The following is an 18421-nucleotide window of genomic DNA, read 5'->3' as shown; positions in this document are numbered from 1 at the left end:
ACATAATGGGACATAATCATGGAAATGGTACTGTATCATATTTATATGTTCTCCTCATACTCATAGGAGAGAGAATTATATATAAAAAGGCAAGAATCATTGTAGGTCATCTTAAAATTCTGCCTACCATGCATTTAATCCACAGTGAATGAAAATAGATCAATAGCTTCATGGAGCCAGGAAGGAAGGGTGGAGGGAAGGGATTATAAAGGGTCTTGAGGAAATTTTGACGGATACTTTTCATTGTCTTAATTGTGATGATGTTTTCATAGGTGTATACTTATATCAAAGCTTATCATATTGCACTCTTTAAATATTTGCAGTTTATTGTGCATGAATGTGTGTGTGTGTATGTTTACCTCAATAAAGCTCCTAGAGAAAAAGAAATTAACTCATTTCAAATCCTGTAAATTGAACAGTTAAAACTATGGCTTTAATAAGGGCTCCCCAAAAGGAAATATAAATCCCAATTTATTACAGAAACTAAACAATTAACTAAAATTTAAGAACTGAGCTCAGAAGTCTACATCAATCTAGTAACTAAGCAAGTTATCAAAAAACCCTTAATTGGGATTGTTATTCTGACAAAAGAGTTTGGAATGGAACTCTTAACCTAGCGGCTACTCTATTTCCATGACTTCAAACTGTCTGCCTTCCTGTTTTCTTAAATTTGGATAAGAGAAGCTGAGCCAAATGTCAAAAATAAGGCAAGAATAGCAATAACAATATAGACACAGAGAGAATGGTTCCAACTCAAATTTGTTTAAGTTGACTCAACCTGATTTACAAGCCACCAGAAGGTACTCAAGTAGTGGTTCTCTGCATGGACAGATATTTAAAAACCTTGCTGGGCAATTGTGCATGGTGGAAGTTTAAAGGGCAAAAACCTTCAAATCAATTGCCAATATTGAATTAACACCAGTCCAACTGAGAAAACATATAACATTAATTTTTTAAAACAATCATACTTTTTTTAAAAGTGGTAAACATTACTTCTAGAATCTGAGTCTACAGTTGGCATAATGTTCTCTGGAATATCTTAATTAAAGAAGAATGGAGCCTCAGGTAACAGATGTGTCTATTGGCTGGTCTTAGCTTTTACTGTCTTATTATGACAGAAAACACAACAATTGCTAGCCCACATATGTTTTCTTCTCATGAAAAAAAAATTGTTTTTCACCTTTCATGGGCATATATTTTATTTCGCCGACCTTTGCCTCAGATACTGAGAGTTAGTAGAGAGTAATGATTAATCAGAGGCTTTGAAGTCAGCTATATTTCCATCAAAAACCTGCTTGTCACTTACTGTGTGACCTTGAAAAATAACCTTATCTCTCTAAGATTCAGCTTTCTTGTCTGTAAAACTATGTTATAATAATAGGCAGTACTTCCAGAGCACTTATAGTAGGACACTCCCCATACACAATAGCCTAAGCCCATTATCTCATGTAGTCCTTAAGTGGGTCCTAAAGTGGCACAAGTAATAAATGACAGAATTCAGATGTGAACCCTAGAATACTGACCTTAGAACCTGGCTTTTAGACACCTCACTAAATTAATTGCCTACTTCATAATGACACTGTGCAGATAATGTAAGCAAAACCTCTCAGTGCGCAGCACACACGCATAGCTGCTAACAAGAGGAGCTATTATGAATTTCATGGCTCTTCACCAAGTCCAAGTCCTTTACTTGTCACTGACCAGGTTTTCCTAAGATTATTGGCAAAGTGATGCCTTTCAAATAAGACCCCAAAACTTTATTTTATCCAGTACTATAAGTAAATCACTAATCTTTGTGAAAACAAAAATTCTAATGGTCCTCATTCTTTACTACTACAAAGTGCTGAGCCTCCTAACAGGCTCTCCTGCTTCTAATCTCTGGCCCTACTCCCAAAACTCTCCACAGATGCCAGAGTGATTTCTAAAATGGGAATCTAATCATGTCACTACTTTGATTCAAACTTTCCAGTGTTTCTTTAATTTGGAACTTCTCAAACTATCCTGCCTCATCTTGGGCCATTCCCCTTGGAGAAACCCTGAGACCCTGGAGCATAAACTGTGCTGGGAAAATCACAGAGAAGCAGGGCTGGAAATGTGTTTGGGATAGGGCTGCCAGACATCCTGAATACACAGGATGTGTCCTGTATTTTAATGACTTTTCCTGCTTCCTGTATTGACTCTTTCAGGACTACCTAAATGTCCTGTATTCAGCTTTCCTCAATAATTACAAAAAGTTGGTCATTTGTGCTAGTTTTCCACCAGAGTAATTGGTCTCTTAGATGACAACACTAGCCAAAATCGTTGCTCCACAAATAAAAATCTGTACAAGCCAGTATGTTCTCTCCTGCACATTTGGCTGAAGAAAGACCAAGAGGGAAATATTAGAGTTAAAATACATATTTTTCCATCTATATGTAAAGACAAGGCTGTTCATTAGTCAAAGTTACAAGTCATGAACAAGCAACCACCATGAATTGGTGATAACACATCAATACGCATGCTCTGAAAATCAACTAGTCAGTGACATCTTCACGTCAGTAATTATGCTTCTGAAAGTCAATAAATCAATGACGGTGTGAGCCAAGGAAAGTCAGCCAATCAGTGACAACCCAGCCTTCTAGACAGCAGCCAACCAGTAAGAGCCTCACTCCAGTGACCACACTAGCATAACTGCAAGCCCACCAATCCCTGAACGCTCTCATTCCTGAAAGTCCACCAATGCTGGAAAGCCAGGTTCCCAAAACAGTAATTCAGTACTACTGTGCTTTACAAGTACAGCTTTTCTTTGTAAGCAGAGAGGAAATTCATCTTTTTTTCATCAGATACTGAGTTCAATTTATTGTTAGTTCACAAGTTTGCAACTCTTTCAACAGTCCAGCCCTGGTTTACAGTTAGTTATAATTACTGACCTCTGAGTGACAAACTCACCATCACTACATAGTGTTTCTAAATTCAATGCTTTCCGTTCTTGCAGGGCTTGCTTTTACTGTGTGAGTATTTGAACCCCAAAATGCCAAAACATAAGTGTATGTTTTGTGATAAGTTTTCTTAACAGTGAGCATTTATTAAATGAGGAAAAAATCCTTTGGAAATACTCTGCAGTTCTCAATTGTCCATTAAATATAAAAATTGGTAGAAAGTCAGATATAAGCCAGTATATAATAACTAATATAATAATAACTAAACATGAAATATGTAATTTTTTCAATTAGTGCCAAAATGTGGTAAAATAATAAATGCTCATAAGACAGTCAGATAAGGAAGATTAAATAATCACAGCAGAAGTTGCAATGGCTTTCCACACTGGATATCACCACCAGTCTGTCTTCAGCTCAAATGACTGTTAGAATGTGCTACTACCAGAAGTATTTTCTGATCCCAAAATTACAAGCAAATTACCGGAATGAAATTTACTGTAATAATAAAAGATGTCCACAATGAAATATCACCTCATACCAGTCAGAATGGCCACTATCCAAAACACAGGAAATAACAAGTGTTGGTGAGGATGTGGAGAAAAGGGAACCTTCCTACACTGTTAGTGGGAACGTAGATTGCTACAGCTGCTGTGGAAAGCAGTAGGGAGGTTCCTGAAAAAACTCAAAATAGAAATACCATCCAATCGGGTAGGTGTACTTCTAGGAATGTACCCAAAGAAAACAAAATCTCTGATTCTAAAAGATACATGCACCCTTATGTCTATTGTCACATTATTTACAATAACCAAGTTATGCAAGCAGCCAAAGTGTCCATCAATAGATGAATGGATAAAGAAGATGTGGTACATATACACAATGGAATATTATTCAGCCATAAGAAGAAAACAAATCCTACCATTTGCAACAACATGGATGGAGCTGGAAGATATTATCCTCAGTGAAATAAGCCAGGTGGTGAAAGGCAAGTACCAAATGATTTCCCTCATTTGTGGAGTGTAACAGTGAAGCAAAATTGAAGGAACAAAACAGCAGCAGAATGGACTAACAGTTACCAGAGGGAAAGGGACTGGGAAGGATGAGTAGGAAGGGAGGGATAGGGGGAAAAAAGGGGCATTATGATTAGCACACATACTGTAGGGGGGGTGGGCACAGGGAAGGCAGTATAACACAAAGAAGACAAGTAGTGATTCTATAGCATCTTACTACGCTGACAGACAGCGACTGTAATGGGGTGTGTGGTGGGGATGGTACTTTAATGGAAAAAAAAAGAAAGAAATCCTGCCATTGGTAACAACATGGATGGACTTAGAGGGTATTATGCTAAGTGAAATAAGCCAGACAGAGAAAGAAAAATACCATATGATTTCACTTACTTGTGGAATCTAAAAACAAAACAGAATGAAGATAACAGGAACAGACTCATAAGACACTGAGAAGTGACTGGTGGTTACCATGGGGAAATGGTTGGAGTGGGTGGGTAAAATAGGTGAAAGGGATATAGAAGCACAAAACCTCAATCATGATATAAATAGTCATGGGGATGAAAGTACATAGAGAATTAAGTCAGTAGTTCTGTGACATCTTTCTATGTTGACAGACAGTAACTACACTAGTTGGGGTGAGGATTTAATAATGTATATAATAGTCAAACTACTCTGTTGTATACTTGAAACCAATATGATATTGTGTATCAACTATACTTCAATTTAAAAAATAATAAGTTAATAAATAATATAATAGTTCATTTATTGTTACAGAGTTTATTGAAGATCTAGTGCCTTACTTTTTTACATAGCTACAGATGCAAGTAATTATAATATGGAAATTATATTCCCTTTGCTTGTATAATATTTTCTCATGAAAAATGTTACTTCTAAGACTACTGTGAGTAAAATTTCTTCTAAATAACACTTCAGAGAGGATATATTATTGAGGTAGGAGTTAATGAGAAAACAGTTATATTCCTTTTAGTGGCAATAATATGAATACAATTTTTGTGGATATTTTTATGAAAGTGCAGAAAATGTCAATTCAAAATTGAAGCAAACATGATTGGAAGGTGTTGGCTGTCCTGCTGTATTCTGCATAAGGGTGCTCCAACAGCATTAAATGTCCTTTCTGTTGACATTGAAGTCATTGTCATGTAATTGTTCTCCTACTTCAGCATTTATACTTTTCAAGCTGAGCAATTAAAAGATTTTTGTGAGAACTGTCAGAAAGAGAAATTAAGAAAACAATCCCATTTCCAATTGCATCAGAAAGAATAAAATACCTAAGAATAAATTTACCAAGGAGATGAAAGACCTATACACTGCAAATAAAAAGACTGGTGAAAGAAATTGAAAAGGACACAAATAAATGGAAAGATATTCTGTGCTCATGGATTGGGAGAATTAACATTGTGAAAACGTCCATAATGCTCAAAGCAATCTACAAATTCATTGCAATCCCTATCAAAATCCCAATGGCATTTTCACAGAAATATAACAAACAATCCTAAAATTTGTATGGAACAGCAAAAGACCTTGACTAGCCAAAACAATCTTTTTTTTATATATACTTCTAAAATTTTGGGGGTCATTAATATACAATTACATGGGCAACATTGTGGTTACTAGATTCCCCCCATTATCAAGTCTCCACCACATACCCCATTACAGTCATTATCCATCAGCATAGTAAGATGCTATAGAGTCACTACTTGTCTTTGTGCTATACTGCCTTCCCTGTACCCCTCCTACATTATGTGTACTAATCACAGTGGCCCTTATTCCCCTTATCCCTCCCTTCCCACCCATTCTCCCCAGTCCCTTTCCCTTTGGTAACTGTTAGTCCATTCTTGGGTTCTGTGAGTCTGCTGCTGTTTTGTTCCTTCAGTTAGCCAAAACAATCTTAAGAAAGAAGAACAAAGCTGAAGGCATCTGCTCCCTGATTTCAAACTATATTACACATCTAACATAGTCAAAACAGTATGGTATTGGCATAAAAATAGACACATAGATCAATGAAATAGAATAGAGAGCCAAGAAATAAACCCACATATATATGGTCAATTAATTTATGACAATGGAGCAAGAATATATAATGGAGGGACAGTCTCCAATAAATGATGATGAGAACATTGAACAACCACATGCAAAAGACTATCTTACACATACACAAAACTAACCCAAAATAGATTAAAGACTTGAATGTAAGACCTGAAATCATAAAACTCCTAGAAGACAATATAGACAGTAACATCATTGACATTGGTCTTGATGATGAGTTTTTGGTTCTGACCTAAAAACAAAGGCAACAAAAGCAAAAATAAACTAGAGGGACCACATCAAACTAAAAAGCTTCCACACAGCAAAGAAAACCATCAGCAAAATGAAAAGACAACCTACTGAATGAGAGAAATCATATATCCAATAAGGGGTTAATATCCAAAACATATAAAGAGTTCTTACAACTCAATAGCAAAAAAAGAAACAAAACAACCCATTTAAAACATATGCAGAGGATCTGAATAGACATTTTCCAAAGAAAACATTCACATGGCCACCAGGTGCATGAAAAGTTGTTTGACATCACTAATCACCAGGGAAATGCAAATCAAAACCACCTCACATCTGTTAGAATGGCTATTCTGAAAAGACAAGAAACAAGTTTTGGTGAGGATATGGAAAAAAGGGAACCCTTGTGCATTGCTGGTGGGAATTTAAGTTTTGTGCAACCACAATGAAAAAACACTATGGAAGTTCCTTTAAAAATTAAAAATAAAACTACCATACAGTCCAGCAATTCCACCTCTGTAGTATTATTCAGTCATAACAACAACAAAAAAAAAACACAAAGAAATCTTGCCATTTGCAACAACATGGGTGGACCTTGAGGGTATTATGCTAAGTGAAATAAGTCAGAGAGAAAGAAAAGTACTATATGATCTGATATGTATGTGGAATCTAAAAACAGCAACAACAAAAACAAACAAATACAAGCTCACAGAAGGACAGATTGGTGGTTGCCAGAAGCAAGGTGTGAGAGGTAGGCAAAATGGATGAAGAGGGTCAAATGTTATAAAATAAGTGTCATGGGGATGTAACGTACAGCATGTTAGCTATTGTTAATAACACTGTATTGTATAATTTAAAGTTGCAAAGAGAGTAGCCCTTAAAATTTCCCATTAAAAAAGATGTGCACAATGATATTCATTGCTCTTTGTTAAGTTAGCAAAAAATTGGAAACAACCTAAATGTCCCTCAGTAGGGGACTAGATAAATGAGGAATAATATATTTCTGTGATGGAATAACTATATAGCAATTAAAAAAGAATGAACTAGAACTCTGCATATCAACATGGATCTAAAATAGTTGAATAAAAAGCAACTAACAACCACTGATATGTTTTCTGTGCTTACAGTTTCACCTTATTCCAAATATTGTATTAATGAAATCATATAGTATGTAGTCTTTTGAGTTTGGACTCTTTCACTTAACTTAATGCATTTGAGATTCATCCATATTGTTGTAAATATCAGCAGTCCGTTTTTATGTTCAAATATTTTGCCTAATTTTGTATTGGGCTGTCATGTATGTAAACACTGCTCTAAAACAGTTCAATAGAGTTTGGGCAAGATTTTAAAAAAATATTTTTGTGATGTCATCATTCAGCAGTTTTTCAACTCTTTTGCATTCAGGACCTTTGGCTTTCTTGAACAAAGTCATTTGAGAAAGACCTCAGTTAATCTGAAGCACTTAAATCGTACTTTAATTCTGAAAAAAAGGCTTCTAAACTTTTTGCTGACTTTTTAAATAATCCATTGAGTGAATTCTACTTATTTATTGATGATACATTTCAATATCTCTTTAGTAATAAGATTATGTAAATTGAAAGAGCAAATAATATTATTGAAGTACTCCAGTTCTTAAAGGAAACTGTGAAATGCGCTAAGGATTACAGAAAAATTTATATGTTTAAGTGTCAAGACTGTTCTTAAAAAGGATGTTACTTTTGAACAGGAAAAGAAATTCTGACTTGAAATGGATAGTTACCATGGCACTTGTAATGACTATTTTGTGAAATAATTTCATCCCTTGAAGGATTTGATTCTTTTATATGAATTTTTCTAAATACTGTTCCAGCATGGGAACAAGTGGAACTATCATGTGTACAGTTGAATAAGAGAATAAACATTGACAACAATGCTTTTGTCAGTGGACAACATTTTTAAAAGTCATTGACCAAGAGATGGAATAGCATCCTAAAGAATGGAAAAGTTAGTTATACAATGAGAGATGGCATTTTGTGCTTCAGTAAACCAGATTTGAAGAGCAATTCTTAAGAATTTATGCCAGTACATACTGGCATATAATACAAATATTGAGTGTATTTTTTCATGAATGAATGTTCAGTGGACAAAATATGAGACAAAAGAGTTCCATGGGATTGCTATAGAAGCTATGTCATAATGTAAATAAAATATAGACTCTAACTGTAAGATAAGATTTAAGTAAATCCTGCAAAATAAATAACTGTAAGGACAGTCAAATCTTAAGGGACATATAATTAAAGAAAAAGAAAGAGGCCTGTAATTTGGATATCTTTATAAAGATTTCAGATGAACAACAAATACTTTAGTATAAATATGTCCCTTTAGATACCTTTATACTTTATTTCAGGTAAACAAGAAATACTTTAGTATAAACATGTCCCATGCAATATTTTTCTTTTAAATTGTACATAAGCATAGGTAATTTGACATCACTTGAGTTTAACTGGGCATTCTGTGTTTTTATTTTATAAATCCAGCTACCCTAGACTGGATTCTATCAGCTAATATAAGGCTGATCTCCAGGTGATCATGTTTTGATTTTCTTTTTGTGGGAAAGAGTCATATCTGAAGACAATCAGTGGCCTCACACTCTGCTACAAGCATACTCCAGGTATTACATCTCTTCTAAGACACATTGTACCACTTTTGGGTACCATCCATTTAGTTTGCAAATTTGTAGAGAAAGGCATTGGGCTAAGCCATAAAGGACACAGGTAAATTGACCCCTGGAACCTCCATTCTTTGAACCATCACTGGCATTTCTACTAATCACCTATTATGTCACACCTATAGTATCTTTTCATTTTATTTACATATTCTTTATATGTAAATTTTCTGCATGTATTCATCAATACAAATATATTCCTCAATACAAATATATTCATAAATAATTCTGCTTTTTACTAAGTCAATCTCTCAATATCCAACAACTTTAATATTCAATCCCTATTATTCAAAGATTCTTTGCTGACTTGCCAACTCACTAACATTTATGTGTAATCGCAAACTCAGTATTTACATTCTGTCATTTCATGGTCAATCAAGCACAAGCACATGCAACAGAGGAGCAAAAAATTTGAGTTGCCTTATGTGCAAGTTCCTAGCTGGGGTCAAACAGGGAAACAGCCCTTTCATTCAGCTCTCATACTGTAAATACATGTCCTTTGGGTGGTCTATTTAGTACTACATCCTTTTATTTTTGCTTTTTGTTGGTGATTTTGCTGTTTAAAATGACCCCCAGGTATAGTGCTGAAGTGCTATCCAATGTTCCAAAGTGCAAGAAGGCTGTGATAATCATGTGGAGAAAGTATGTAGATGAGCTTCATTAAGGCATGAGTTATAGTGTCATTGGTCGTGAGTCCATGTAATCAACAATATGTATTAATAAGGTGTCTTTAAACAGAAACACACATACAACAAGGGCATGTATTGATCAGTGGATGAAAATGTGACCAGAAGCTCATAGGAACCTAACCCTGTATTTCCCCTAGAAGTAGTAGTTTTGTATTGCTAATTAAGTGTTTAAGGCAACTAAATAGAATGTAACTAACTTGATAACAAGAATCAACTCTGTGTGTGTGTGTGTGTGTGTTCATATCAGAAACAATTTTCATGAAATACACTTACCTTACTATGTGTGACACACTGATAATCTCTTATGTTTCTTTTTTTAATATAGCTTATAATGGTTTCAACTTCCTGAACAGATTTATAACCCAGTAATAGGCTGTGATGGGCAGTTGGAAAACACTGTTCCAGCACACACAGAAAAGCAATTTTTCTCAGATTAGTAAATAAAGTCAGTATTTGAAGTTGATGAGAAAGACAATGGACCAAGTTAAATGACTGCTAAGAAATTTAAAGACTGGTAGCAGTAGCTTCTTAGGTTTTCATTATTTTTCCCTCTTTTTAGATGCCGTGTTAGTTTCCATTTTCCCACTGGGTGTGTAGCAGTTGTTAAGTGTAAGAACCATTTAAGTGTAAGCACCATTTCTCTTTCTGACATTTGAGGGGGTTCATAATCTTCTATCAGTGCAGCAGTAAAGAAACACTAGTTTGAAGCATAGAGCCAGAAAATTTTCATAGATGAAGAAATGGGTAGTTATTCTTTACATGCTAGATAAAACTGACTTATTCTTTTCAGTAAATATTCAGTTGGAATAGTTCTGTGTAGGCTATTGGTTTGAAGGGACAATGGCAACATTGCACAGCCTTTGTTCTGCTAAATTATTGGCCCAACGGGGGATTCAGTCCAAATTAACCAGTTCTGCTATAGTAAAAGAAGAATTTGCATCATGATTATTGATTAGGTGTTAATAACACAGCAGTGTCTAAGTCAGGTTAGAAGAAACTATGCTGCCAAAATAAGTAAACCCCAAAATTTCAGTGGCTTATTTGTTCAAGTCACAGTTCAGTACTGGCCACAGCACTCCTGTAGGCAGTGACTTAGGAACCAGACTATTGCCATCCTGTTCTGCCATCTTGTACTTTCAAGGTCACACTGGCATTACCATCTGTAGGGGGGGAAGGGAAGACAAAAAGCATAGAAGACTATTCTGGATGTTTTAGGGATCATTTCTGGAAGTAGCCCTTTACATTCATCCACATTCTGTTGGCTAGGACCCAGTCACAGGGCCAACCCAACTCCAGGGGCCTGGGGACTGTGGAGGGGCGCTCAGACACAGGAGAGCATAGTTGTCTCTGCTGCCGGTGGGGAAGGTCCTCCACCCTCCATGCTGGGCCCCACATTTGTGCAGGGGGCCTGTATCTTGGTTGATTAGAAAGACTCAGGACACTTCTAGATGGCTCTAATGCCTTATTTAACTCTCTTCATCCATGGTTGCTATTAATAAATATTACTGTTACTGTCTTTAGTAAAACTATTTTTAATGTCCTGTTCTAAGACTGTTTTAAAGATGATACTCAGAAGGAGGCAGGCCCATAATGTGAATTACTCCTGCATACATCTTATACTAGCAGGAATTAGCATTTTTCATAATTACTTCCTAGACAACTCAAATCTGAGTCACCTTGATTCAAACTTTTAAATCTAAATTTGTTAAAAATGTAGATTTCAGGAACTATGTCTGCTCTGTTAAATCAGGATCTGTCTTGGTGGAGCTCAGAAATCTGCATTTTAAGATGCCTCTTTGATGATATTTGTGTGTACTAGTATTTGAGAACCACTGCCCAAGAAGAGAACTAAAATATCTTACATTTGAAAGCAGAGTCTGCCTGTGATTACAAATAAACTCAGATATGAGAGCCAATACCAATCTTCTTTTCTAAATGAGAAAAGCCAAGGATAGAAAATTCTAAGATTTAAATTGTCATAATGTTGGCTGAAACAGATGACAGAGCCCAGATGATCAAGACCAGAAAAAGAAGAAAGCAAGTCCTAGGCTTTTCTAAGTGCTGAAAAAAAGTCACCTGCCAACCTATCCTTCTTGCTAATTTGATATTTTATAGTAACATCCACATCACAGGCTGCTCTGAAGATTCAAAAAGATAACATGTGTTAAGTATTTAACTCAGTACTTGACACCCAGAAGGTTAAATCAACACCAGTAATTATCAAAATCTAACATAACTGCTGACAGTCCAATGGCCTTTCTGAGCTCTAAACAGTCCCACGATGGGCCAAGAAATTGAAGGCTCTGTTATTCCATTACCCAAGGAAAGGTTGTGAATGGATGACACAGGTGACCCTCATGACACATCGTGGTGTACACCAGGAAATGAGTTAGGGATGCCAGCCACCCAGCTGCACCCTGTCCCGTGGAGTCCTGCCAGGGTAAATGATACACAGCCCAACTCCACCATGACTACCACCCAACACACCCACTCAGAGAAGGTTTTAAGCCAAATGTAAATCAGTGGATAACTTGCCTACATTTGCCTTTTATAGACATGGCCTTTGAGTCTCCTCAAACAGCAAACCATCCATCAGTTCAGAAAATGACAGGATTCAGTTTCAATGGGTCTATCTGCCTCCTCCCAGGGATGTGGTCAGGAAGAGAGAAAGAGAAAAAGAGAGGGAGAGAGAAAGGAGGGAAGGGAAGACCTAAAGTGCCTAAGGCTGCAGGAAGAATCATGCTACCATGTGTTTTGTGAGCTATTATGAATTTAAATAAGCAAAGGATCCCTTTTAACTTTGATATGTAAGATCTGAGCAAAACTAAAAAGAAGACAGTGGTTAACATTGAAAAGAAAGATTCTTCCAAAATATTAATGGGATGATCATAAGAAAGGGAAAATGGCATGCTGTGTTTTTCAAACTGTAGGTCACAACCCCTTAATGAATCATAAAACCAATGTTAGTGTATTTTCTAATGGAAGAATAGAATAGAACAGGGAATCCCACATAGTAAGAATATTTGAAAATGATTTGTTTCACTTTATATGTATATTTGTGTTAAGACATAGTATGTATTTTTTATAGTGGATTTTAGTGGGATAAGTTTGAAAATGTATAGCAGAAAGCTAACTGCTCTGGAATCAGAGGGACTTTGAATCCAGGCTCTACTACTTGTTAGTTTTATGACTTGTGGCAGGCTTCAGTTTGCTCATATGTAAAATGAGTATAATACATACAAGAATTCTTGGGAGGTAAAATGGGATCATGTATATAAAACTCTTTAGCACAGTGTCTGTCACAAAACAGTCACCTAATAAATGTCAGTTTCCTTCTCCTTTCCACTTCAGGTATTATGCATATAAATAGATTCAGGTACCACAGTAACAGTCATTTAATTTCCTGTGGCCTCAGTTTCTTCATTCTGAAATAAAAGAGCTGAACTAGATAAACTAGTGCTTTGTCTGCTCTACAGTTGTATGATTTAATTAAATGGTCATTCTGTTATCACATCAGACAGATTCTCATTGACATATATTGTAAATCTCAAGTGATAAAGAGATCTCTTTCTTTTCTTAATTAAGCTTTGTGTTTGGAGATCACATGCAATTGCAAAAATAATAGAGAAATCTTATGTACCTATGGTAATAAGAAATCTGTATTTGGTCTTTCTCCCTGGTTCCTAACATACAGCACCTAAAGCCTTTGGACTCTCCAGAGTGACAAGACTGTCCTTTGTATGCTGAGAGATGACTGGGGGCTGGGGGCTCCTAGATGGCTGAGGGATGTGTGCTGGTCACCAGAAAGACCAGGGCATCATTTGAGGGTCAGAACTTGCGGCTCCAGACCCTGACCTTCAAAGAGGGAAGAGGAGCCAGAAGTTGATTTAATCAACAATGACCAATGATTTAATTAATAATGCCTACATAATGGAACCTCCATAGATACCACAAAATGACAGAGTTTGGAGAGGTTCCAGGCTAGTGACTAAATCAGTGTGCTGGGAGAGTGGTGCACACAGAGAGAGCGTGGGAGCTCCAGCTCCCCTCCCTCATACCTTGCCCTTTGCATCTCTTTTGTTTGGCTGTTTCTGAGTTGTATCCTTTATAATAAACCAGTTAAGTAAACTGCTTCCTAAGTTCTGTGAGCAGTTCTAGCAAATTGTCAAACCTGGGGAATGGGTCATGAGCACCCCTGATTTATAGTCAGTCATCCAGAAGTACTGGAACTTACCAATGGTGTTTAAGGTAGGAGCAGTCTTATGGATTGGGTCCTTAACCTGTGGGATCTGGCACTAACTTCAGGTAGATAATGTCAGAATTGAATTGAATTGCAGGACACCCAGCTAGTATAGGATTATTGGTTGGTGTGGGGGAAAACCCCACATACTTGGCATCAGAAGTTTTGTGAGTAAAAATAGCTATGGAAAAATGGTAGCATCTTGTAAAACTATAATACAATATCTCAAGCATGGTATTGACTCTGTTACAGTCCCTTGACCTTACTCAGGTTTCTTTGCAAGTGCCATCTGAGACTGATTAGCAATGGCTAATTGAAATGCAGGCTTGAAGTTGCCCTACGTCCTGACTTACAGGTAACAAATATCCGGAATACTCAGCAATGTCTGCCATTGGCTCAGAAGTGGGAGAGTACTAATGGGCTGATTCTGAAGTAAATAAACAAAATGTTTGAATTAAACATTTAGAGCTAGTGCTTAGTGATGCATAATGTATCTGCTTTTTAAAATGTATTGTAAATGTTTTAACATACCAAGATACAAAGAAAGGGCAAAAAGTTCTCTCTTCATCGGGAAATTATATAAGCAGGTCCAACATATGTTTAGGTAGATATATTTACTTCCACAGAGAGAACAAGCCTTCATATACTCAACTATAAAATTACTCTTTGGGCATCTTTCAGTGATTGAACCATTTTTATGTCACTAAAAGACTGAGGCAACCTTAAATGAAAATATCTATGTGCTACATTTTTTCCACAAACTCTATGTGAAGTCATAAGATTCATCAATTTAATTGAAAGGTGAATGAAAGAAATAGGATAATTAATTTAAATGAATTTTTCTCAAAAGCTTTTTTCAAGTAGGCTTAACGGTAAATGTTATGGGAACTTTGCTTTCAGGAAAAATATCTCTTAGACTTTCTCACAAACTGAAGAGTTGCTTTGAATGTCTGAGATTTATTGTTGAGAAAGGCAGTTTAATATACAAGCAATGGAGGAGACATTGGTTATTTTTGTCTTTGGCTCAGCAATTTGCTATCTTAAACTATCTATATAAAGCACTTAATACAGTGTCTGGCACATATAAGTATGAGACAAATGTTTGCTGCTATGATGATGTTGATGATGATGAGGTTTCATAGTTTTGTAAATTCTAGTAAATCAAGTGACCTTTTTGAACCTCAGTTGTTTATTTGCAAAGGTGTGAAGAACAATAATGTATTTTATGCCTACTTCACAGGGTTATTATAAGAATAAAACAAAATTATGCTTGTGAAAACACTTTATAAACAGAAAAGAACTATGGATAGAATTCTCTCCCTTTCCCTACAGAAAAGGTAATTACATATAAATGTCCTAAAGTCTGATACTGCAGAGTGAAAACCCTTGGCAGTGTTTTCATCTGCTGGTTCCATGCTCCCTCCTCCAACCTCCACCTCCTGCTGCCACTCCCTTTGCTACCACCTTCAGAGCATTAGTGAATTGTCCACCTCTGCTGGGACTGCAGCCCTCCTCTGTGCTGGAGGTTGCAACAAAAGCAGGTTGGCAGAGAGAATAGTTACAGACACCAAATCAGTGGACAGGGAAAACTACAGCAAATTAACATGCGTACACATGCAAGATGTTTATATGAGACTGTACTATACCAAACAACATGGCAAAGTAAATTACTTCTCTCTGAAATTAAAACACTGTCAAAGTTATAAAACATAAATCAATATCTCAGTAATGCATACAGTTGAGGAAGGTATTATTTCACACAAGCTAAGCTGATTCTTGGACCTCTTTGCAATAGAGTACCCTCTCACTGATATCAAAGGGTGTGATCTCTCTGGGAAAGACAGAATGGCGCAAGGCTCAGCCCCTACAAGAGAGAGCTGGTTAACTCTGGTAGGCCTAGGTCTTCACTTGGAGTATTGCCAAGGTACTCAGTCATAAAGGAAATGTCCAGTGCTATAATTATGTCTGTATTTTGTCTAAATTGATAGCTTCTGTGTTTGAGAGGGCAGAAAGCTGTATCACAGTTATCTTCAAAGTTTGAAGATATATGATAACTAATGTCACCAACATGCCCAAGTTACAAATCTAGAAAGGATTGATTCATTTTTCAGAAATGTTGATGTTGTTTCAGCAGGGCTATTGATTTCATCAATAACATCAAATCACAGGGACACAAGATCACAGTTCAAACTTTGACTTAATCAGCACAACATAAAAATCACATTTCTAAAATGGTTCTAATTTGTACTTTTACTGGCAAATCAGAAAAAAAGGTTTAAACAGGCACACTACAAAATAGCAGAAAATAACATTCTTTAAAATGTTTTTTAAACTAAGTTTGAATTGCATATTTAATGACAAAAATATCTTCATAAAAATTAGAAAACTTTTCTGTGTATATTATGTATATTGTATATCTGATACATATAATGAAATAGGAGCAGTTTTAAGATATGACCAGATTCAATAATTAGCCACTGTCAAGATGAAAAGGTTAAAAGAGAATTTAGATAGACATCATTCAATGTAGAAGTGAATGATACCAAAAGACCCTATGCAGTAGGCCATTTCATTCAGCTACTTGGGACACATCTTGGCAGAAAATCAAGCTGGCATTCATTCAGACTCTCTTCTCAGTCTCTGAGTCATTGTTTCTTTGATCCTTAGACCCTTTCTTGTGGATTTGTCACTTTAGGACATGGGACTCCAGGACTCTCTGCATCAAGTTTTTGTCTAGACACTTACTGCATATCTATAAACTGTCCTCTGAATAGACTTTCTGTAGTATCTGCTGATGAACAACTGTCCAGATTCTTAATTTTCTCAGGAATTATTTTAACTTTGCTCCCTCTTACTTGATAACTAAAGGATATGGATCATTAATCAATTACAGACAATAGTTATACTTCAAACCCTAGAAAGAAGCCTCAATTTAGAAATAACTGTGACCAGGTACCTGACTAATGTCTAATTGAGAAAGTCTAAGGAGCATGCTAAATTTCCCAGCCTCTGGGTTGTTTTATCCTTGTATGAACTGCAGAAAATAATCTTACCTCAACTAATAATAACAGCTAGACTTTAATAAGAATCTAATATGTGCTGAGCACCAAGAGCTTTACATGGATTAAATGGATTAATTTATTTAATCCTCACAACAATCTTATAAGGTAATACTTATTTTATCCCTGTTTCACAAACTAGGACACAGGGAGGTTAAGTGCCTTGCCTAGACCTAATCTAGTAAATAGTGGAGTCAAAATAAACCCTAGAATCACATTTCTATCTCAGTCCAAAGGGGTGTATGAAACTCACTTTTTTACTCTCAACTTTAAGTTTGATTTTATGTTGCTAGTCTTGTTTTATTCTCTTTAATCAACTACCTCCAACATCTTGATTGTATGTGTTTTTATATGCTCCCTCAATTCTTTCTCCTTAATCAAGGGAGTTCATAAATAAATAAAATGCCAATTGGGATTTTTTCCAAAATATTGTTATTTGTGACTAACTATATCATCATTATCAATAAAATGAAGCATGTATATTTGTTTGTGATATCCTAGACTCTAACTGAAAAGCAGCAAAATCTAGTCAATAGAAATTGAATGGGATTTGGTCAGATTTGTACATGTAAAACTGAAAGTACTGTCATTAAATGAAATTTAAAAGTAAATATCTTGCCCCTTCCCTTTCCCTTCCTAGTGCTAGAAGTCAGCAAGGTGGCTGCAGATGTCAGGACAGCAAAGGTTTTGGGCACTATGGGGAGGCACAGGCTAGGAGATGAATTGGCCAAGGACATGGGATAATAGAGTAGAGAGATGGAGGTGGCAATAAGAGGAAATGACTAGAATAGTTGGGAATTGGTTACACTGAGCAAATGAGTAAATAAATTGGGAAAAATGATAACCAAGTTTTTTGTTGCCAGAAAAGATGTTTGAACCATGGAAAAGGGGAAGGCTAAAAATTTGAGATTTGGAATTAGAATCGAGGGTAACAATGTCAACTCATGGTTTTATAATACATGTACACAGATAGATATTGAAATAGTTATAGATGTATATGTGTGTATTTATATGCATGCTTATATATCTTAACTGTCTCTACTAAGAAAGCCTAGAAGCAACAATACCACAGGAGTAATGAGTACACCAAGCACCCAGACTTTGGTTTCTAAATACCATTCTCCTCTGAAAGAAATCAGAGCTCCTTGGAGAAATAGCTGATTTTAGGACTGAGTCAAATAAAGTATAAGAGGAGCCTGGAATGTCTTTTTATATCAGAAAGCACATAAATACTTAAAAAATTATGGACATATTGTCACAAGAGCATGGGAGCCAGTTTGAAGAGGCTCCCATTGGCCAACTTGAGGACAATTAGAACATCAAAATAAATAATGGTAGTAACAGGTGAAAACCAATAATAAAATAACAATCCATGAGTCCATACAGGTATAAATAAGAAAAAGAATAAGTAAATAAATGGAGTAGAAGACAAAGTTCTTCCTTACTTTATCAACTAAATTTCCTTACTAATATGTCAACTATTAAATGTAGAAAATAGAGAATAACTACTGT

General features: G+C 35.9%; 1 protein-coding gene across 1 annotated transcript in view; it reads left to right on the top strand.

Moving 5' to 3' along the window:
* The first annotated feature begins 14258 nt into the window (after positions 1–14258).
* Positions 14259–18421, top strand: part of SPARCL1 (SPARC like 1) — a 91147-nt gene continuing 86984 nt past the window's right edge. Inside the window, exon 1 of the mRNA XM_036895799.2 lies at positions 14259–14282. The gene's annotated coding sequence lies outside the window, so the exon portion shown is untranslated. The remainder of the gene's footprint in view (positions 14283–18421) is intronic.

The sequence above is a fragment of the Manis pentadactyla genome, chromosome 5 (genome assembly GCF_030020395.1).
Source record: "Manis pentadactyla isolate mManPen7 chromosome 5, mManPen7.hap1, whole genome shotgun sequence".
Lineage (NCBI taxonomy): Eukaryota > Metazoa > Chordata > Mammalia > Pholidota > Manidae > Manis > Manis pentadactyla.
The sequence above is the reverse complement of the archived record's forward strand: the minus strand, read 5'-3'. Positions and strand labels throughout refer to the sequence as shown.